Source organism: Triticum urartu, chromosome 1A (assembly GCF_056163025.1).
Source record: "Triticum urartu cultivar PI428250 chromosome 1A, HENAU_Tu73, whole genome shotgun sequence".
NCBI classification, from domain to species: Eukaryota; Viridiplantae; Streptophyta; class Magnoliopsida; order Poales; family Poaceae; genus Triticum; species Triticum urartu.
The window spans coordinates 437,588,543-437,611,042 of NC_141873.1; the positions used below are offsets into that span (position 1 = coordinate 437,588,543).

General features: G+C 42.9%; 1 long non-coding RNA gene, 1 other non-coding gene and 1 pseudogene across 3 annotated transcripts in view; 2 read left to right on the forward strand and 1 right to left on the reverse strand.

The window, feature by feature from the left end:
* LOC147991600 (small ribosomal subunit protein uS2m pseudogene) overlaps positions 1-2,120 on the reverse strand; it is a 2,370-nt pseudogene extending 250 nt beyond the window's left edge.
* The window catches only part of LOC125531996 (uncharacterized), a 167,342-nt gene that overhangs the window by 129,746 nt on the left and 15,096 nt on the right, over positions 1-22,500 (forward strand). The gene's annotated exons all lie outside the window — the stretch shown is intronic.
* On the forward strand, positions 5,073-5,155 carry TRNAY-GUA (transfer RNA tyrosine (anticodon GUA)). Its single transcript has one exon. It is a non-coding gene; the product is annotated as a tRNA-Tyr (tRNA).

Genomic DNA, 22,500 nt, shown 5'->3' on the forward strand with positions numbered 1-22,500 from the left:
AGGATCTCTTCGATCCTATGCGCAAAAGCAAGGTGTGAGCCCGCGACCCCTCGATCGCTCTCAGAGTCAATCGGCCCAAACCGGGTTATGAGCTCAACGAAAAAAAAGTATTTTTAGAAATTGCCTGCAAAACCGCCTTGCGAGCGTTAGCGTCAGCGTCAGCGCCATCTCCCGATGGATATTTTTTGCGCATCTCCAATAGCGCCTTGGCCCTATTTTCTTCTTCGTCTATTGGGGAAGAAGAAGAGGTGGAGTAGCAGGCGGATCTCATCCCTCCTGCGGACTTCCCCGTACTCAAAGTGACTCTGAGAGATTGCGCTTCTCTACTAATCGCATTCTGTTCAAGAATCACTGTTTTCATGATCGAATGACGAAATAGATATGCGAACTGTATAGGATCATTCGCTGGGATGGGATAAGTGATTCTTTTATAGGATTCCCATGGGATCGTAGAATCAACTAAGGATGGAATAGGTATTTGTGATCGATCAGCTTCCAGTATGACCGAAGACTTTCTATCTGCATTCAGAATAACCACACAATCAGGTTGTTGGTTCAACCCAAAATTGATCTTCTTCTTTCTTGAACGGAATTTTTTTTTATTTGCAAAAGATTTGGTCAAAAACGCCCCGATCTTCCATTGAGAATCATCGAAACAATGAGAATTCACATTTCTTAAATAGCTTCTTAAATAGCTCGCCATTTCTTCCGTTATCTCATAAATAAATAAATGATTGGTCTTTAAAAAGAAGGAACGACCTTTTTGACGACTGGGAGATCCTATAAAATGAAGAGCGTTTCGTAAACAAATCAGTGTCTTGTCTGAATCGAGAATAGCAATTCCATTTCTTGAACCACGGATATAGACTTTGAAATGGTGATCAGCTACCCGACGGCCGAGATGTGCATTCGTACAAAGTAATTTAGTACAGACTATCGAAAGCATTGTCATTTTGCGATTTGAGTTCCGGAGATACAGGTGGTAAGTTATGGGTAATGCGGGGGAACTTTAAGACGAGATAGAATACCTAATATGGGAGTGGTTTAAGTGAGAGAATAGCTCCCTTACCAAACCAACTGAGCTATTTGCCATGTTTTTGACAAATGACCTAACTTTGATGTGATGTGCCCGGCTAGCCCGGATCATTCTTAGAGCAGTCGAGGTTACCGGAATTACGGCCTTCCATACAAGAACTGGCACTATTGTAACTCGCTATGGGCCTCCTGCCTTCTCGAAAGAAACTGGCTTTTGAAGAAATTACTCTATTTTACGCATTTAGTTGAAGCGGATTCAAAGAGCTCTATCGAGCAAGGAAGGAGTATACTATACTGTAGCTGGATAAGCTAGATACCAAAACTTTGATAAAGATTGAGGCAACCCATTTGAGGAAGAACCGGACGGACCCCTGTGGAGATGGCATAAACAATCCTTTGACGAACTTTCTGGTTAACATAGAATCTATGAGTTTTTTCTTCTAATTACTACTACTAACATTATTCAATCTGGTATCCAAGAATTTATTAAGCTCATCCCGCAAGCACATGTACACATCTTGGATTTTACCGTCTTAAGATGGAAGAAGATTCGTTCTCCTACCCATTTCTAAGTTAAGCAAGAGATAACTCATAATTTGATATGCACTCGCACTCGCATCTTGGGTCACTGGAACCTGATGATAATTACTCACTCCTTCATCCTGAGAAAGGATCTTGGCTATGAAAAAAAATGGATCACTAGCTTGCGCAGCAAATTGAATGAAACTTTCGTCCGAAGTAAACATTTCAGTCTGGTGTTCGTTATACCATTTAAGGGCATCATCTAAGTTCGAGAACTTTGGATACTTAAAGGCTGCAGCACATGCTAAGTGTTGACTGAGATTCTTTTTTTCCGACAGGTGGTTTTGTGCTGGAGGTTGAGGATGATCGGCAGAAAAGAGTAATAAACTTTTTGACAAATCACGCTCATGAAAATGCAATACACCTGAACGGTAGATTCTACCACGGAAGTCCATGAATGCTGGCAAATAGAATTGATAACCTTCGTATGCTGACGCAAGTCTTATTAAAAAATCTTCATAACTAGCCTGCTGCACCTGTTTTAATAATTTATTTAACAGTATGTTATAGCTACAAGCATTATTAATACCTTTGATGTTATTGAAGTAGCACTCCCTCAATATGTCTGAGGCTTCTGTCGGATTCACGCGAGCCAGAGCATTTGGTAAAAGAAGCCCACACTCAACTAAACATTGACGATTCTTTTCCAGAAATCTCAAGAGCCTTTTGTTTATTTCAAACGCTTGAGACTGAAGCCCATTCAAAATATCACACATCTGCTTGTATTCTTTTTTATGTAACTTTATATAGAAGTGGTTTAAGTCATGGGAAGTTAATAGCCGAAAGTGATTCTAGATATCCCCCGTGGGTTTGCATAAGTAACCTCCTATCAGATCCGATAATGTATCAGGATCAGACCCCCTCTCTGCTGGTTGCCAATCCAAGGGTTTGCAAAGCATCGGAAGATTGAGTTTGATAGGGAGCAGATTTATGTTCAAATTGCACATAACATAACAAGAATTCTCTATATACCCTTGACCTTTCTTAAGAACCAGCACTGGATCTTCTTTTTTTACTCCCCTATCTGTTGATATATGTAGAACATTTCTTTCAATCATGAATTGGAGCAAGTATTTCCCGATATCATAATGACACTGAATTTTTTTCTTTTTCTCTTTTTTGCTAGCACCTTTGGGCTGAACAACATCCTTAACTGATTCTACCTTACTAGTGAGTACTGCTTCCACCTTACCACTACCTGGTGCTTTGTATTGTAGAAACCTTGCTTGTTCTCGTACAGTTGAATTAAGTTGATCTATAAATCTAGCTGCCTTAACTGCGGATGATTCCTGAAGAGTGTTGAATACCAAGCCTAGTACATGAATCATGATAGCCTCAAGCGTATAGATACCAAACATCTTAAGCATAGGTAAGCTACTTGGTAGGCAACCCTTTAGATATTGCTTAGCGTTAGGCTGATCTTTATTAATCAAGAACTTTACTATGTTAGGAGTTACTTTAAATAGATTATCCTCATCGAACTTCATTGTGCAATTTGCAATTTGATTCTGTAAATCTATTAATTCAGTATCGGAAAACACACCATTTTGATTCTTCTTTTCATTAATCAACAACTTTCTAACATCATCCTGATACATATCAACATTAGAAGTCTTTTTCGTTTTGTCAATATCCAACAGCTTAGCGTAGTAATCGTTCCAGAACTCCTTAATAATACGTGCATTTTGCAAAGATTTCTCATTCTCAATGCTATCATCATATGTCTCGGAACAATAAAATAGAACCTGCATACTTTTATTTGTTACCCTTACTAAACCGCAGTAAGGATACGAATACGACTGAAATAAACTACTAGAATCTAAATATAAGGAAAGGATCAGAATAAGTACTAATGCTCTGTATAATACTTTTCCCCGAGCGATGGTTTAGCGGATTCGGAATTGTAACCAAGCATCCTGGGTTCTATACCCGATTCAACACTAGAGCATGCAGCCGATCCTGGATACATAACTATATAAAGTGTGCAGTTTTGGATCTTTATTGGTAGCCAGTCTTTCACTTCTGCCTCTCCACTCCCATGCCTTTCTTGGTCGGACCAACCCAACCGGCGATTTCTGACAAGTCTTTCTGCTTAGAGCAAGAAGCGGAACCAAAATAAAGCTTTCTTTATTTTCATTTATGGATAACCAATCCATTTTCCAATATAGTTGGGAGATTTTACCCAAGAAATGGGTACATAAAATGAAAAGATCGGAACATGGGAATAGATCTTATACCAATACTGACTACCCATTTCCATTGTTGTGCTTTCTAAAATGGCATACCTATACAAGGGTTCAAGTTTCGATCGATATTTGCGGAGTGGATCATCCCTCTCGAAAACGAAGATTTGAAGTTGTCCATAATTTACTGAGTACTCGGTATAACTCACGCATTCGTGTACAAACAAGTGCAGACGAAGTAACACGAATATCTCCGGTAGTCAGTCTATTTCCATCAGCCGGCCGGTGGGAGCGAGAAGTATGGGATATGTCTGGTGTTTCTTCCATCAATCATCCGGATTTACGCCGTATATCAACAGATTATGGTTTCGAGGGTCATCCATTACGAAAAGACTTTCCTCTGAGTGGATATGTGGAAGTACGCTATGATGATCCAGAGAAATGTGTGGTTTCTGAACCCATTGAGATGACCCAAGAATTTCGCTATTTCGATTTTGCTAGTCCTTGGGAACAGCGTAGCGACGGATAATTCCGAATCTACATAGGTCTAGTCCAGGGGACAAATCAATAGGAAATGCTATTTGCTTCTTAAGAAGAAGAACTTTTTTGAAATGAAAGAGTTTCCACGGGCGTCGGATATCATTTCTTCAAATAAGGAAGAAGTGTTATCGAAGGATTTCCTTCCATTCTTCCTAGTATGGAAGAAGTAAAGAAAAAGTACTGCGTCTCGATCTATACGAAAGGGCACTGGTTTTTTCTTTCGGTTTCATTGATAGCAGAAGAGTACGCTAGCTAGCGGAGCCTGAAAACGCTTGCTTGCGCCCCACCCCTACGGAAACTATTGCCTATGCTTGCTGCTCGCTCAGTGTCAGTAGAAGGGAAGAAAAGATGGTCACTCCTTTTAGGAACATGGCGAGCCTTACTTACGACTGTTGCACTTCACTCGCTGCTCGTTCATTCACTTGCTCATGAACTCGCTGCTTCGCCAGAAGCGACTAGTCGCCTCCTTTCCTCCGCCGAAAGATGCTTAGCCAGAAGCGACGAAGGAGGGGAGCTGGGGAAGGCCGACGATGGCAATGAGGGGGAAGCTGTCGTAGAAGCTTTGCCCCTTGCTTTACATAAATTGTTATGAACTTACTAAATGACCTTATTTATTCTCTCGGAACGCTAGCAAATCTAATAGTTCCATCTGCTCTTCTTAACTTAAGAACGAAGGCCGCCATCCTTCTTATTCAGGAACCCTTTGTTTGAGGAGGGCGTATCCCCGGGAAGGGGAGAGTGGCCGAGCGGTCAAAAGCGACAGACTGTAAATCTGTTGAAGGTTTTCTACGTAGGTTCGAATCCTGCCTCTCCCACTTGTTGTAGACTTAAGAGAAGAGAAAGTAGGCGGAAGCCTAGGAGGGCCAACCGAGCGAAGCTCTTTTTTACAGTCTTTTGCTTTCCAATGAGATAGTTGAATCATGTTTGAATGGAGGTCTTCCGCAAATGAATTTCCATATAGGAATTCTATAATGTGCCTGCAAATGTACTAGCTTCTTTCTTGACTCCATTAACTCAGTTTACAAAAAGGAATCCGTCCAGTCCAGTAAGAAGGAATAGAGAAGAAGAAAGTCACTCATCAACTCCTACTTTGGTTATTGAGACTTGCCCACGTATCTGACCTATGTGTACCTATTCCCTAGCCTAAGTAGCTTACCCACTGTCCTAATAACTGTCTGTCAATCCGGCAGCTTGCCCTACTGCCTATCGACGCTACTGTCCTAAGTCTCCTACTCATATACCCAAGGTCAAAGACTTTGCAGGGCAACAAACTGATTTCGGAATTGCTTAACTGCTGAGAGCTAATATCGGGGAGTAGTAAGCCAGCCCACCACAAGATGAATGAGTGCTCCTCTCCTATGCCGACTTACTAGCCAGGTTGAGCCTTTGAGCCATAAGAGGAGGGAGAATCTGGTGGATTTTCCAGGGAATGATTATATGGATTTCAAGGAGGATATTGTTACCTTCATCAGATTGATTGATAACTGGTCGTCGATTGACAACTACTGCTTTTTCCAGTGAGAAAGGAAGGAGGAAGGGGATCTCAACAAGCCATGGATATATAGCCTACAGCCGAGTCCACAAAGAAGACGGTTTCAAAGCTCGAAGAGCATATTTGTGAGGCTGATCCCTAAGTGCAGAGTTTCATGTGACGAACAACGAAACTCCATTTCTTCAAACACAACCCTGTGCCACCGACAAACGTTTGACTTTGACTGTGTTTTTTTTGGGCTATGAAGATTCTACTTATACCCAATGATGGAACATTTTGAAAATATGTTCAACGGGGTCTTAAGAAAGGCAAATTTCAGGCCTGTAGTTTTTAAGATCATCTCGCTAATCGAAAGATGAAGGATAGCGAACACTAGATGGCTAGTGGCCTTATGCAAACAAAGAAGAGGGATGCCTAACCAATTGATCCTAAAAGATCTTATTTGAGATAGGTCAGATTGGACTTAGTGGCCAACGTTAGGGATGGTAGAGTCAATATGGGATGTGGAATTCCAGGAAACGTTCTTATCCGCGCTCACTGATAATGTGAACCTGGTCCTTAGTTTCCTCCAACTGATTCCTGTTTTTTTGAGCCTTTTTCAGTAAGTCCTTAATAGCTAAAAATGCTTTGACTCTAAGGGTTACCTTGGTACCTTTATTCGGATATGCTTCTTTTCGGACAGGAGGGGCAGATTGACATTCAGGCAATGGCACATGGATTCTATTGAGAAGGGCTGGCTGCTCTCGACGACGGGGTGGGGGAATGAGATGCTGGGAGATGGGAGTTATTGGTGGATTGAGAGGGGAGCAGATGCGTGGGCTAGTTCAATCTTTTTGCTCCTGCCTTCCTAGCCTTATGGACAGGAGTCCTCTGGCCTAGTCCTGAAACTCTTCCCGCAGCCTTCCTTGCCCTTATTGCCCGGCATACCTCGGAAGGCATACCCTGGAACCAATTCATTCATCTGCCCTCTTCGCGATAAAGCTTTGCCTTACTTTGCTTGCTGGCTCTAAGCCCACCTCCTTTACTACACTACACCCTCTCACCGCCCCTATTCAGCCCGAAAGGCTTCTAACTTCCCCGAAACCTTACTTATTCAGGGCAAGATTCGGAACTTAGGGTCACTGCCTTTCATCCGCCTTTCTCTCATATGCTTAGAACCTATCCATAGAAATGGAATTCAAAACTTCGGAATAGTTTCGAGGAGAGCCGAGAGGACACGTTCAAGGAGTAGTGTAAAGTAGCAGACAGAGGGGCGCTCCCACTTAGGCATTAGGCATTAGGCACGAGAAAGGACATCATTCTCGGCCGTCCCTTCCTTCCCGGAAAAAGGCTCTCTTGCATCTTTTGCTTCCCCACCCGGCCTCTATTCTAGATTCACCGTCTTCGGATGCATCAGTTTATTATGCTTATGCCTAATCTTAATACTGGCTAGTTACTTCAATTACCTTACCCCACCGCCCCTCCTTTTAAGGAGGTTTCAGAGCACCCAGTCACAGCTCGTCACAAGAAAGGATTGATGGTCGAGTCCCCGTGCATGAAGTCAGTGGATTCGAGTGAACTGACCGTACTACAAATCGACATACTTGAGGAAGCTTCTTACTAAACCAAAGAAAGGGCAGCTCCAGTTGTGTTGTCGATTCCCTTCTCCCGAGAGCTTTCACACTCTGGGATGGGAGTCCCTTCCAAGACTTGACCAAAAGCTCCCCACAATTTCTTGATTTGAAGCAGTTCGGAGGCCTTCTTCTAGTTACGATTCGCCCTCGTCTGTCACTATAGATGTTCTAGCTTTAGTCTTTAGTGTCATTTCGAGTTATGCATTTGGAATGCTCCCCTTCCAAGCAAACTAAACTAACCTTGCTAAGTGCTAGCCAGGTGAAAGTGCTTTTCGCTAGTAGTTTTGGTGTTCTCTTCCCTTTAATCCAATTGAATCAATCGATCAGAAGAACAAGAACAAGAAGGCACTGTACTTTTAATAGGCCCTACTTCCGAGACCTCTATCTCTATTTATTTTCATTCTTCCCTTTGGTCAGATACTAGAATATAGTATTTTTATTGGACATCCTCCTCACTATTGAAATTAGGGAAAACCGGATCAGTAAACTATTGCATCTAAGGGAACAGAGCAGCAGATCCCGCTCTAAGGCATTGGAGCTGCTGGAATATGATACGAAAATACAGATTGATGTTTCTGCTTCTCCTCTCTCGGGAATAGTTTACCGACCGGGCCACCTGTAAATTCTTTAGTTAAAACAGGCCTCGGGAGTAGTCATCCTAGTATCGAAAATCATCTATTTTGCTTTCCGAAGGTAGACAGCAGCGTTGATTCTCCGATTATACGATGGCAACATGTGTGAAGTCTAGTACCAGATCATATCGGGGATAGCTAGCTCATCAGCAGTTCATTTCTATGTATGGCGAGAAGTCCAACTGTCAAGCATGGCACGATTCCAGAATCATCGCTTGGCTGCTGCTTAGATGAGATGAAACCTGAGCTGACTTCTCTGTTTTAGTACCGGCCAGGCCTGCTTCTAAAGGGAACTCGAAGTCCTAGACCTAGAATGCGGGTACCGTTCCGGATTCCCCAGGATAACCAGATCACTCAACTGCTGAATCCTTCCTGAAATCTCTGTCTATCTATGAGATTTTTTGTTTTTCGCCACGTGCAGATCTACTTTGTCGTGCAATCGGATCTCACCTCTTGCTCTCCTCATTCCACCTGTGAAATAGAATTCATTAAAGAAGAATGCCAGTATCGAAGTAAAGTAAACCATTCGAATAGCTAACCATTCACTGCCTTCGCCCGGTAAGAAAGTGGAAACTGCCTGGCATGCTTCTTGCTTTCTTTCCATCCCTAGCACACAACTTAGTAGATAGTAGGCACACAACTCCGCTAAGAGCTCATCGAACTTGAGTTGTAGAGTAAGACCACAGCTCGATATGGTTCATTTCAGTACTCATTCACTCGGTATGGTTCACCACATGCCTGTGATCTCTCTCAAGCTAGGTTTGGTATCGGTATCGGAGAAGTCCGTCATTGAATTGAAGTGGTAGAGTGGTAAGTGGGCGTACGGTCTATGTATTTCCTATCAGTGGCATTAGTTCCTTTTCATTCTCTAGATAGATGGGCAGAACAAGCTTCTCTTTATATTCTATTCTAGAAAGGATCAATTAGATTCTCATCTCCTATTTGTTGAGCCATTCATTATAGTGGTGGTGCCGGGAAGGCAGCTTAGCACTCTAGTCCTTTTGAGTAAGGAATTGTAGCATGGGCAGGCAATCTCTTCGATTGATTCCCCTCCAGGAATTACTTGAATTAATTAGCCGGCCCACGGAGTGAAATATCGAACTTAACCTATAAATAACTAGTATCTCAAAAACCAAATAAAAGGCTTTCTTTTAAGCTTGTTAATGGAATTCCACAGGAGTCAAGCGCTAGCAAAGAAGAATTGGAAATCAGTCGCTTCCCTTCTGGACTCAAGTCAGCAGAAGAGTGAACTTCATATTAATAGGTAAATCCTACATCAAGCGTAAAGGAAGTACAGTACACTTATTTGGATTCGTCGTGAAACAAAGCTATTGTCTGGTTTCTGGTCCTGGGTGGATTATTTCTTATCATATTGTGAGGCGGATCATAAGATTGCAAATTAGGCGGATCATAAGTAGATGCTATTTTACAAGGGTGGGCTTTAGCTGAGAATCAAAAGTACGATTCCCCAGAAACACATTCCCTTTCAAGCTGAGTTGAGACGTATCCGGCACCTTTACTTGGTCCAGTGCTGCCTCCGGCACTTCTTTCTCTTTCTTGTGCGAACAAACTAGAACCTGCCAGCCCAGCCCTATCTTCCGAATCAGAATGGACTAGTGATTTTGATCTATTGCTAGAGCCCTATTCTTATGATGGAAAGATCCGTGCTCACATAGCTGTCAGAAAGTTTTACTTGCATCTATTTCAACTAGACGTGAGGTCTCTCCACGGCAACAACGAGGAGGAGGAGATCCACATTTAGAGGGCGAGGGGTTCGAAACTCGGGGAGGTCACATATGGTTGTGGAAGAAGAGCTTGTACGGGCTCCGAGGTCAAAGAAATTCGACAAGTTCTTGGTCGATCGATACCTTTCCATCCCGGGGCAGATCTCCAGATCCGATACGAGTGTAGATACTTTACTCCCTTCTTCCTCAGTGAGTAACGTATAATGTCTAGAACAAAGGAAGTGAGTCTAGCTCCACTCCGAGGGACAAGACGGAAATCTTCTACCGATGCCAACTGCAAGGCGTGCTTTCCTATGAACCGATTCTTAGACTACAGATCTCATCCCAACGATCTACTTGTACGAAAGAAAGAGAGATGATCTACTTGCAGCTACTGTTTGTTACCGCTGAACATCTGCTACCAATACCAAGAAATACCAATACGGACTTCTTGTTCCAATCGAAACGAGCAAACCTGGGGAAGATAGCAAGATTAGCAGAACGGGAACCCCCCATGGGGAAGGGCTCTGAGACGCACCACAGAGCCCGTAGCAGCTACTTTTAAGGTTTATCGCCCATCGGCCTAGAAATCCATAGAAAGACGATTGAGATTAGTGAATGGCATCGATCTGAAGTTCATAGAATCTCTAGCGTCTCTTTGTTCGTAACAAATGAGTAACTTAACTACTAATGTGACGAATAGTGCCAGGCGTAGTGTATCACTGGAATTCGATCAGTCTGTTGGAAAGGGATCACTCTCTGATTCTGCTTCAAGTCCTGTGCGTGCCTGTTTCGAAGAATGCTATTCGCTCTAGTGTCCTGTGCCTGTTTCGAAGAATGCTATTCGCTCTAGTGGAAAAAGTAGCGATTTATGGCCATGATCCCGACCCGAACCCTCAAATGATGACGAACGGCTGACTTCACGTAGAACCCGTTATGCCAATCTGGATTCCACATCTGCTACAAGAAAATCGTCTTGAAAGATTGCAAATCAAGCATTCGTCCTTAGCTCAAGGATTGGATTACCGCAGTTCCTGAAAGATATCGTGCCAACAGAAAGATCTCGTTCCCGTAGATTCCGTTCGTTCCAGCAATCGTGCCGGAACTCACTGATCCATTCAAAGGATTTCTTTACAACTGCTCCCGATGGCCAAAGGACCGATATCTTCTTCTCACGCCTAGCAAAGATCGAGTTCTGTTCTCACTTCACTTAATGAGCCTATTTCTCTGTTTTTATACCCGTTTAGATAGATGGGCTCTAAGGGAGAAGTGGCGCACTTTCTCGAGCTATCTAAGCATCCAGGGAAGTGATTCCACAAGCTAGAGAGATTCTCCTCTTTTCTTTTTCAGAGTTGAGCTCAGGCTAAGGCCAAGCATGGATCAATGTTTGTCAAATCATTCTCTGTTGAGTTGAGTCCTCGCCGAAGGTGCCGTGCCGTATAGTACTTCTCCGGTTATAGGTGATAGGTGCATGGCTTCCGCTCATAAAGAATGAGTGAGACCGGCGCTCAATCAATCAGCCACCAGTAGAGGATAAAGGAAAAAGGGGTTCATCAATGAGAGGCGCATGAGATTCTGTATTGGCCAACTCTTTCTAACTATCACTAGGCCGGATACTCCGATTCTCTGTGGACGATTTCCTTCTCTCTCGTTCAATGCCCTTTGGTCTCGAGGATCACCATTTGTATTCCGACGAAATGCTATCACCCAGAAAACAGAGATTGAAAGGATAGTAGAGGAGCTGTTGCAAAATGCTGTAATCAGGCCCAGTACAAGCCCCAAAGCAGCTCTGGTGTTGAAGAAAGATGGAACCTGGAGAATGTGTTTCGACTATCGAAAACTAAATGCAGCAACTATGTTTTCCAAATACCCCATTCCTATCATAGAAGACCGGCACTTTTGGATGAGGTGTGAACTAAGATAGATTTGAGGGCTGGTTATCACCAAATAAGAATGAAAGGAAGAGGATATCTACAAAACAGCCTGAAGGACCGGCTTTTTGAATTCAAGGTGATGCCCCGGCAACCTTTCAACAACTCATGAATAGTGTTTTTAAAGAGATATGTTGGAAAGGGGTATTGGTCTTTTTCGATGACATTCTAGTGTACAGTTCTACCATGGTGGAGCATCTCAAGTTGCTAGAGGAAGTGTTCCGGCAGAACAAACTTTTTGTGGGTGAGCCAAATTTCATAAAGGAAATACATTATTTATGAAATTGGGGTATCTACTGATACAAACAAGGTAGAGGGCATGACAGCTTGGCCAGAACCAGCCAATGTCAGAGAACTCCGAGGGTTGCAGGGGTTATTACAGGAGGTTTGTACCGGGGTATGGAGCTATCAGCAGGCCTTTAACTGAGTTGTTAAAGAAAGGTGTGGAGAAGAAGCCAGAAAAGCATTTCTCAATCTCAAAAGTGCTAAGGTATGGTGATGCCTTTGAACGTTGACTGGGAGAGCGGCTCGAAAGAGTTGGGACAGACTAGAAGCTTTGAAGTTTATGTTCTTTAAAAAGATAATAGCAATCTTGACTTACATCCGGTCAAGATCCCCGTGAAGGAATGCTGATTGAACATCGAGCTGATAAAGAGGGAGTACCATACCCAAGATACTCCATTAAAGGAAAGGTATGCTTGTTTGGTTTCTTTGGTCCGAGAACAAACACCACAAACTCTCGCAGTCGATGAGGAAACGTTAGTAAAACTACATTTCAGTAATCCGTCTGGCCTTAACCTCTACGCAAGGAGATCTTACGTATAGACCCATGATTAGGTAACTACTTCTTCTTTTATTCGGAGTATCCAATGGAAAGTGGGCCTCTATCTACAGGTCATGGATACCTGGGCTCTAGAAAGGTTACCGAACCAGGGTTAAGTGAGGCTGTTCAAACTTCACGGCCTTCACTATCGGATGTATATGAGTAAAATCAGACATCAGTATCACAACCTAGCGTTATCCAGATCTTTCGTTGATCCAGGCGATTTTGGGAAGGACTCAGCATTCTCCCACAAAAGGCCAGGCCTTGAGTTTCTAGCCGACTCATATAAGTCAGGGTGTCAATTTTTTTTAGGTGACGTATCTTTCTCTCTGATGTTCTCCGTGGTCTCAAAGGATGATCAGTCGGATAGCGACATTGGTCAGGTGATGTAGGTAGGGCTGGTAGGGGAACAACAAGAGCAAGACCGCCAGACGGACTTGAAATAGATAAATCCAACTCCTTCATCCAACTATCTCATAAGGTTGACACAGAACCAACCCTCTATTATGTTATTTGCACTTTGGATTTTCCTCTCTCGCTCCTGGACTCTTGTTTAGCTTGTTAGAGGGAATGATCCGCCCGGGGATCCGGGTTTTTTCCTTCCTACGATGAAGGTGCCTTAAACCAAATGAATATCTCAAGCACTCGAGTAAGCTGTGGACGCACATTGAGGACGAAGGGAACGCGCTTCTGTCCTTCTGTCATTGGACTGATCATTTGTTTTGGCTTTCTAGGCCATAGATTAGTGAACTTTCTCTTCTAATGAAATAGATCTTTCAAGTTTTCGTATGAGTCTACTAGTCATAGGTTTCTATTTTGTTAGTTCTACCGGAGATAGGTATGGAAGCCACTATGAGTATATATCCAGGTATGCTTCTAACTTCACCTCACGCCATAAACGGAATCCCTATCATGAGCGCAACTGTATTTACAAGTTCAGTAGCCTGAGTGAGCTTTCTCCTCAATATGGATGTGGTGATTGTTCATAAACTCCTTGAAAATCAGACAGACTTATTATCAGTGCTCCAAGCTCCATGTGTTCTAGGGCTAAGACTACGTTGGTGTAGGCTCCCCTTATCCTTCCTCTGGCATTCGCCGATCGATTTCTAAATGAGTGGAATTTCGATTCTCTAACTGCTCAAATAGCAATGGTTTCCTGTTCCGCATTGACCCTAGGATTGGCGGCTTGGCTTAAAGAATATGGGATTCTCTTTCCGGTGGAAAATTGCATCTGAAAATGAGACTGAGACCTACTTTTCGAATTGTCAGAGGCTATGAGATCCACTTTCTTTTGGAAAGGAGAAGGGAGAAGCAGCATTTCAACTGTGTGAGGATGGACTCTAGACCCACTCGTTCTGATTCTGTGATTGCAATTTCTCAAAATGGATCATAAAGTTGATCCTGTTTACTAACTCACTCTCGAAGTAGAAGTACCGGACCAGGTAACCAGAAGATAAGGCCACTCGGCAAGACTGGACTAGTTTAACACGGCTATCTAGTGGAACACTATATATATAGGACTTGTAGAGCTTGAAAAAGCTTGTTTTGGTCTTTTTTTCTCTTTTCTGGGCACTGAACTTCATAGACAGACTTACCAACTGATGAGCCAAAGTAGCAAATTTCTTCTTCCTGGGAGGGGCGGACTCTACGTTGGTAGATCGAACTTTCATTTCTTCCTTCCATTTCATCTGTTCAAGTAGTCTCCTTTTCAAGTAGATACGCTTTGATACCAGACTGGTGTGCATTCTATGCTTACCCAGCGAGCGAAGGAGCGAGCCAATTCCTCTGTTCCGGTAGAGCCAATTCCTTTGAAGAATTGTTTACTTTCTTGTCTTTCCTCCAGTGAACAGAGTGGAAGACCAGGTATCTTCGTAGTTGGCTCTGGAATGATTGCTTGCAGGATTTCATATTTTCCAGTGATCAGCTTAGTTGGAAGAGATAGATAGGAGAAGCGAATGCCAGATGCGCGGTGTGCCAATCAATCCAATTTCGTGAGATCGAGTCAAGATAAGAAGGAAAAATTCTTTGGAGTAAAGTCGCCTGGAAGAAAGAATAGGAATTGATCTAGCTATAGTATAGATAGAGTGTCAGATGAAATGCTTGACAAGGCAAGGAAACAGAACTTCCACATCCTCTGTTCACACTACCTGGATTGGAATTGGTTCTATCGAGATATACTGACTTGAAACAGGAATTTCTTGGTAACTGCTGCTTCTTTGAAGCAAGTGCTTTCGGGTTGGCTCTTCTGATATGTGTATTTGCTACCCATACGGAACAATTTCATTGATGAAAGATGGATGGCTATTCTCCACATTTGCCAGCACAGTGCACTTTTTCTTCTATTTCGTGATTCCTTTCTTTCTGTCGCCATTTGAAAATGGATTTCTCCTCCTGGTTTTAGTCACACACGTCTTTTCCACCTAGGAAGGATGCCCCTACGATCATTCCATGCTCTGCCTTCGCCCGAGCGGTCCCCAGGGAAGGAAGCCAATAATGGGAGTGTCAGGGCGGAACTTCATTAATGAAAGGATTTGCACTGCCCCACCGTGCCGCAGGGACGAACTTCAATAGCCCATCATAGCACTCTCAGTCAGGGGGTTAGGGAACTCTTGAAGATATCGATAGAATAACATTTCTTTTTCATAAGTTTCAGTGGACGCAGAGCCAACAAGTGCAGTTTTTCAGCGTAAGGTCAGGTTACAGAAAGGCCTATTTTGATAAGCAAGGCATTGCAAACAAATAGGTAGAGCAGAGAGCTAACCTAAGGAGCGAGCTTGTTGTAGTTGGTCTAAAGGGGGAAATAAAGGACTGTCCCGCTACTACTTCCTTGATTCCCGGGAAAGAAGGAAGACCGAGGGTAACTAACTCTTCGTTCTGAAAAATCTATATCCCAGCTCGTTTTCATCGAGCCTTCCCCCCGTTTGAGTATAGCCAAGTGGTAAGGCATCGGTTTTTGGTACCGGCATGCAAAGGTTCGAATCCTTTTACTCCAGAGCATACTTATTCTAGAAAATAGAAAAAGAAAAAGAAAGTCTCATCCCTAATAAATAAATGAAAGTAGATTTACATTATTTTTGTATTTCTAGGGGGAATGTTGAGGCAAACTTACGATGCTGACAAGCTGGTTAGGTGCCGAGTTGGATTAGACATCGCAGGTTTCAGTTTAAGAATTGGGAAGAGGTTAAGAACCTAGTGGAATCCACTGCGAGGGGAAGTGCTGAAGTGAAGAAAAGCCCCAATTTTTGAGAGGATTGCATAATTGGAGAGTAGAATTGGAGCAAAGCCGTGATCTGGTAGGCGACTGGTACAAGTGCTAGACTGGAGCTAGACAAGAAGCGTTGAGCAGGAACTTGAGCAATTCCAGAAACCTTAGAAGAAACTGGATATGTGGCAACAAGAAGGGCTTAGCCAGAATCTTGAAACAGGTATGATACCGGCACATATCAGCCTGATGTGATGTACCTGAATTCATTCATGTTCTGTGGAGTCTTTCTTTTAATATTCTTATTTTTTCTCAGTTTAATTAGGAAGCAAATGCGGTTTCAAGATGAACTCAACCTCGAAAAGGAATTCAATTAGCTGTGCAGTTAGCCCTTTTATCTTTAATAATTGGTTGAAATGGATATTGCCTGTCACTTGAAAATAAGGTTGTTTCATTTAGAATTCAGCAAGTTTCTTAGAAAATTGTTGTTAAACAGGTTGACGTTCCACTGGGAATGGAATAACAAAGGCTTTTGGCAGTTTGTGGATCGAGATGTGATTCGCTTTTTGAGTAATAGTTTCTTTCATTTGGTGTGCTCTTCCTGGAACCGGTAATAGGAAAAATTTGGTGCATTCTACTTTGCTGTTATGGTATTTACAATCCTTGAATTGTTTGAACCTGACTCTCATTATCTGTCTTCATGGTCTTGAGGGTATTTTGGATATCGTGGAGGTAACTGACGATGAATTCGTCTCTTGCCTCACCGATCTGAACACGGAGTTTCCGAAGCTACAAGAGTGCTTGGTTAAACGGTGCCATTAAGTTTCAACTGTCTTTAAACTTACTACTTCAAGTGCAATTATCAACTCCTTGCAAAATTGTTGGCTTTCTCATCTACAAAAGGCAACTCTGGTATGAAAGGAAACAGATAATTAGGTTCCACTCACTACGTCAACTAAAGCAACTGCATCTGGAGCACTTACCAGGGAAAATCGAATAAATAATGACGTAGTACGAGGGGATTTTTTTTCTAACTATTGCCATCCTGTGTTCAGTTCCCATTTCGTAGTAGGAGACAGACTCAAAGTCAATAGATTCCTGTCCTTTTCTATAGAAATAGGCTTGGTCAAGTGCTTAAAAAAGAGGTGACCCGAATGATTTCAATGAATTGCTATTTGGTCAGATTGGAACAATTGGATTCGAAAGGAAAGAAAGACTGTGAACGAAGAGGGCCGCCCATGATCGATTGGATTCGGCAAATAAAGTAGAGGGCCCGCCCGTGTCACCACCAGTCCACCGAACCAGCTGTAGATCGCTAACTCTCTTGTCGACGCCCGGAACTTATGTACGAGTTAAGAATGAATTGTTCCCGAGTAGAGAGGGCAGGATAAGGATTCAGTAAGAAGGAGAGTCTACTTATGGAAATGCCATCCTCTCTTTCCTCAGTAACGGAGTGACTAGCTACCCCGACTTTTTATTCCAGTTCCATTCTTACTGGTGCAGGAGTCCAAAGTGCATCTTCCAACTCCCTAACTGCGTCTTCCATGAAGTTCGGGAGACCCCTCACGTGCCGCTGCCCGTGAGACTCGCCTTTGTACACTTTGCGCACCGCTTCGACTAGACCCCGCTACTACCTCGTATCCAAATACCTGCGATCTAGCTCATTCTTTTTTAAGCCCTGCAAGCCTAATAGAACCTTGTTTCTTGGGCCAAGTCAGCCTATAAGTAAGTAGGGCTGAAGACAATTTGTTTGTTAGTTTTTCAATCTTCTTCCTTCTATGCTTAGAGTAAGTGGAAATGACCTCCTTGATCAGCAAGTAAGCGAGCGGTAGTTCAGTCTCCGACAAGTGAGGCCGAATAGCCCCAGGTGTCCTTTTCCTTCTAAACTAGCTGCTCTCGCTTGACTCTTCTAGTGAGCAAGCAAACTGGTCGGGGAACAGGGTCGGATCAAAGTAAGGAATGGGAATAGCACTCACTCGTTGAAGGTAAGCCAGAAACAGGGGTTGTCCTCTCCCTTACTTAAGTCCTAGTCCATCTTTTCGTGCCCCAAAGGGGAAGTCAAGCAATAATGAGGGAACTTGACCCACACCTGACGAAAGAGTTTGGTAGCTCGAAGGAAGCAGAAGCAAAACCTGCTTTCTTTCTGTCCCAACCTCCAAGGGTTCCTCCCTGTATGACATAGTCCATTGGATTGGGGCAATGGTACGCACCTATGTTTGGTGTCCCCTCTCTCACTTCCTCGTCAGATCCTGGTCCCAAAGGGCAATACATTGAGTCAGAAAGACGGGGGGCTTTCGTAAATTCCATTCTGTAGCCGAACTAGCCCCTGGATCAGCTCTCATAGTGGGAGAATCAGAGTCAAGTTAGGCGCAAAAGAGGGGGTTGACATCATTCGTCGTGATTGGATCAATCAGACTCCCCCACAGGAAATGCCAAGGGGCGCCCTTTCTCATTATCATCTACCGCCCATTTCTTCATCATCTGCTGCTGCCTTAAGTGCGTAAAGTAGGCTCAGCTTCTTAGGTTTCTAAATATCTTGTAGTAGCCGAAGGTAGTCCAGTCCGCTTGTTAGATTGAATTGAATCTTATATAACCTACGTAGCTAAAGAGAAAATCATAATAGTCTAAGTGGACCTCTCAAAGGTATAAATAAGTAGACATTAGTCTTACTGGTTCGGTCTTTTTCTTTTTTTGTTATGATGCCCACATTTCATACTTCTCAATTCTTATTTATTCAAGGGTTCGTATGTACTGAGTGACTCTAGGTCTATTCAGATGCAGCTTCAAGAGAGCTTTATTCGGCCTTTGTATGACCGTCTTCCCTTCCTGTCTATCTCCTTCGGTCAGGTAGTGGATCACGCTTGGAAGAAAGTGGATCACGCTTGTTGGGCCCTTGATTCCGAAGTACCAGTACCGAAGGCAGACTTGAATGCATTAGGTTGGGAAGCGGCCTAGAAGGTGCTTAAAGATAGGTGACAGTTGTGAAAGTTTAGTCGACTTGTCGGCAGCAACTGACCTTTCTTTCATCAAAAGTAGGAATGAAAGCTGGCATGCAGATAAGGAAATCTCTTTTCTTCTCTTCTACTCGGCTACGGACCTTCTAAAAGGAGAAGCAATAAATACAAAAGTGCTAGGTTTGGATTTGAGTGAGATCCCGGATCGGTAGCTTCAGATATCCCCTCAGACTGGAATGAGAATTTCGATAGATTTCTTTGCTTTAAAGCATAGTTGCAGGTAGGTTATGCTCCTTTGCTTCATCCCTATAGTCTAAGGATTGCCAATCAAACAGTAGCAGTAGACTAGCCATATTCATCTTCTACAGTCTCCTGTTTCCCCCTATTTAAAATGGTAAGCCTGCGCAGCAGAAAAAAAGGCGCTCTAATCGTACTCGAGCCCTTAATCCCCCAATAGGGCTTACTTACCCGAGTCAATTCTTTCCTTCCTGTGCGAAAGCAAGGCCTCTTTCTCGACTTTACTTGAATGCCATTTACTGAGCTATCTTCTTTTTTATTCTTCTGGCGAAAGCACATTTTATTATTTTACGGAAGCAAGACGAAAGGTCATTTCGCCAATCTGGGGAATAACAGTTAAAGCAATCGATCGGAGAAGCCCCCCCTAGTATTGAGAATGAAAAAGTGGATTCATTCCCCAGGCGTGTGTGTGTGCTTTCCACGGGCCTGATCTCGATTTCTTCTTAAGCTGTTATGTCCTCCGAAGTGAAGTGGATTGGTCGGAAGCTAGACTCCAACAGCATCGATACTCAAATAACCGGCTCTGATACATGGCTTAGAACCTTCAATCTTTAGCCATTATTCCCAGTTCAGGTGGTTAGGTACCAAAAGTTATAAATAGGCCCAATTTCTCCTTTTATACTAGATTTCCTTAACAAGGGCATCCAATTCTTGAAACAAGTCACGCTCCCTTCTCTTTCCACTTTCACTTTCATGCCCAGTTCTTTTTCGACTTGGCAATCGTAGCAATTTATGTAAAGCCTCCTGATCCGGAGAAACATGCTCGATACATTCTAGTGAACTACGAAGAGAAGCTAGAACGGTGGAAGCCTGAATCCAGTGAGTGCCCATTCTTAATAAACTTGGGAATAGTAGCTCCTATGGTTTCTAGAGCGAGTGAATGAAACGCTATCTTCTTATGAGCGGAGATAGAGAGCTATGTCACAATCAATAAGTGAGATGCTGTGGGCGAGGAATCTTCTGTCACAATAGAGGTCTTCTTTTCGAATTTAAGTGGGACTAGCTTCTTCCTCAATTGATATTACTGACAATCTAGCAATTCCATCCTTTAGAAGAAGATAAGTAAACCATTTCTTTGAATTGCATGATTGAGTGATGGATGCGGACAATCACAAGCCTACTTTGTTTATAGAAAAGAGCGTATAACCCCCGATCCCTACCTGTTGTAGAGAATCTATCGTCTAAACTCTTCTGTGCCATTTGCCGCCTAATACACTATTTCAGTATAATGTTGTTTGCTGGTGCATATCTCTTGATTGACTATTTATTGGTTATTAAGCATTAGTGAGCTGACCTATGTACAAGTTCTGAGTCAACCCCCAGATCTGTATCTCCTTGCCTTGTAATCTCTCATTCATCTATTTATGTGCATGCTTTAGCGAAGTCTCCAGCCCCATAAATATTAGTTAATGCGTGATGCGTAAATCAATAACTAAAACTAAAGTGCCGATCATCCCATGCTACCACAGGATTTTTCAACAACATGACATATTGAGAAAAATCTATGTTAGAGCCGCCATTTCTTTACGGTTACATTAGTGTGGATTGTTCTTCTGATTCTTATAGGCCTGGCACCCTAGCTTCGATAGATTTATTTGATTTTGCAAGCTATGGCACAGGAATGTGATATGGGTCGTATCCCGCACCTCCCTTGATTCCGTGTGAAATCCATCCAAAAAAGCACGAGTTGGATCGGCGTAAAGAACAAGACGAACGTGGTATTATCTCTATTAGGACGGTTATGAGGCTCTGCTCTTTTTTTTCTTTATTCAATATCTATTCTTTGTTTCTTATATTCCGCTAATTGTTATCTTGAATGTATCTTTATGCTTAATAGATAACTGGTGATGCTAGAGCTGTCAAGAAGGCATTGTTTTCAGTATCAACCATCATCTACAAATGCCCATCAAAAGAGACCATTTCTCTTGAAACTTCTGTCCCTCCAAGCATTGTACATCCTTCAGAGCTTCCTGTCTATCCTGCTAGTAACTTCTACTCAGTGTCAGATGCAGCTATACCTTATGGAATGGACATCCAAATCTAGCTATCTTAGCAAAGGAAGTGGCATTCAAATCTACAGGTTTTTCTTCTTTAGCCTTTTCGCCCAGCGTTGTCATTATTGACACGTTTTTGCGATCCCTGTTTTTGAGATCCTCAATGACTACCACCAGAAAGGGAATGTGACCACCATTCTTATTTGAGAAAAGTGTCTCCACTATAGCACTAACGATCCTAGACAGCAGAGAAAGCTTGATTGGAGCTAAGAACTATTTCTAAAGGATCCCTTCCACTCTTGTGTGGAAAGATCTTTCTTCGTTCAGTCCAGTCTGATTTAAAACGTGTTGTCTACTATTATAGGGGCTGTCGTTAGGGTCACTCCTTCTTATGCCGGGAGATGGCAGTTATCTATATTTAGAAATAATAAAGAATATGGGTGTGATTGTCATCACAATGGAGTGATCGAGTAATCAGCCCTGTAGGTTCCTCTCTATTTAGATAGACCCCATCAACATGGCCATTCCCTTCTCCTGGTAGCAAAAACCCATTAGAGGTTTGATTCTCAAAAGAAAACAGACCAGAAACTCGAAACTATTCCTACTCGCCAGGTGGCTTTATCAATTTGAGTTTAAAAATAGGAAAAAAAGGGTGTCAAAAGTAGAAGTATCATATCTTCTTAAGGAGCCCAACTCTAGCTAGAGAATAAGAGGATTAGGTTTTGGCAGGATGCGAGGTGCCAACTTATTAAGCACGAGAGTCGTAAGATCCCGGTTATAGAAGAAGAGTAGGCCAATCCCAATCTTAGGCTGCAACAAACAAGGAAATTCCTGTCATCAAATCGGCCTGATCCCCAAAAGGAAATCGCAATCCAAAATCCCTATATACGATATACGATAGATTCCGGGCACCTTGCTACATGACACTTGTCTCGCATTGCATTACTGACTGCTTCTTCTTCTGATTTCTTTGCTTTGATGATGCCCTTGTCCCAAAGAGAGTTCTTCAGCTGAAGAGTACTTTGGCACCCTAGAACACATCTCCCTCTGGATGAAGCCAACAGGTCTCAGACAAGAGTAGTATCTGTGGCTTCATCGAAAACTATCAGCCAAAATCCAAATAAAATGCATCATAGACCCAGCATCATCCTTCACTGGGAACTACAAAAGCAACATCCAACTTCAACCTGGCGACCTCTGCACACAAAACCTCCTATATATCAGAAAAGAAAACCTTTTTTACAGTATGGGAATTTGGCCCAATAGTCCCTCCAATTTGAAGTGATCAAGCCACCACTGGTACCAGTAGGGAACAGGTACTACCACCTCCTCCAGCTCTAGCTGAGCTCTCCAGTTCTTCTCCATCAGTGAGTTGCAATGGGAGCATCTCAACATCCTCTGGTAGAATCTGTGCAATCCAAGCCTTCTGGGACATCATCCACCCGCAACTGCTTTCTCTCTTGCAGCTCTTTCATAGCAATGGCCTTTATGTTTGGAG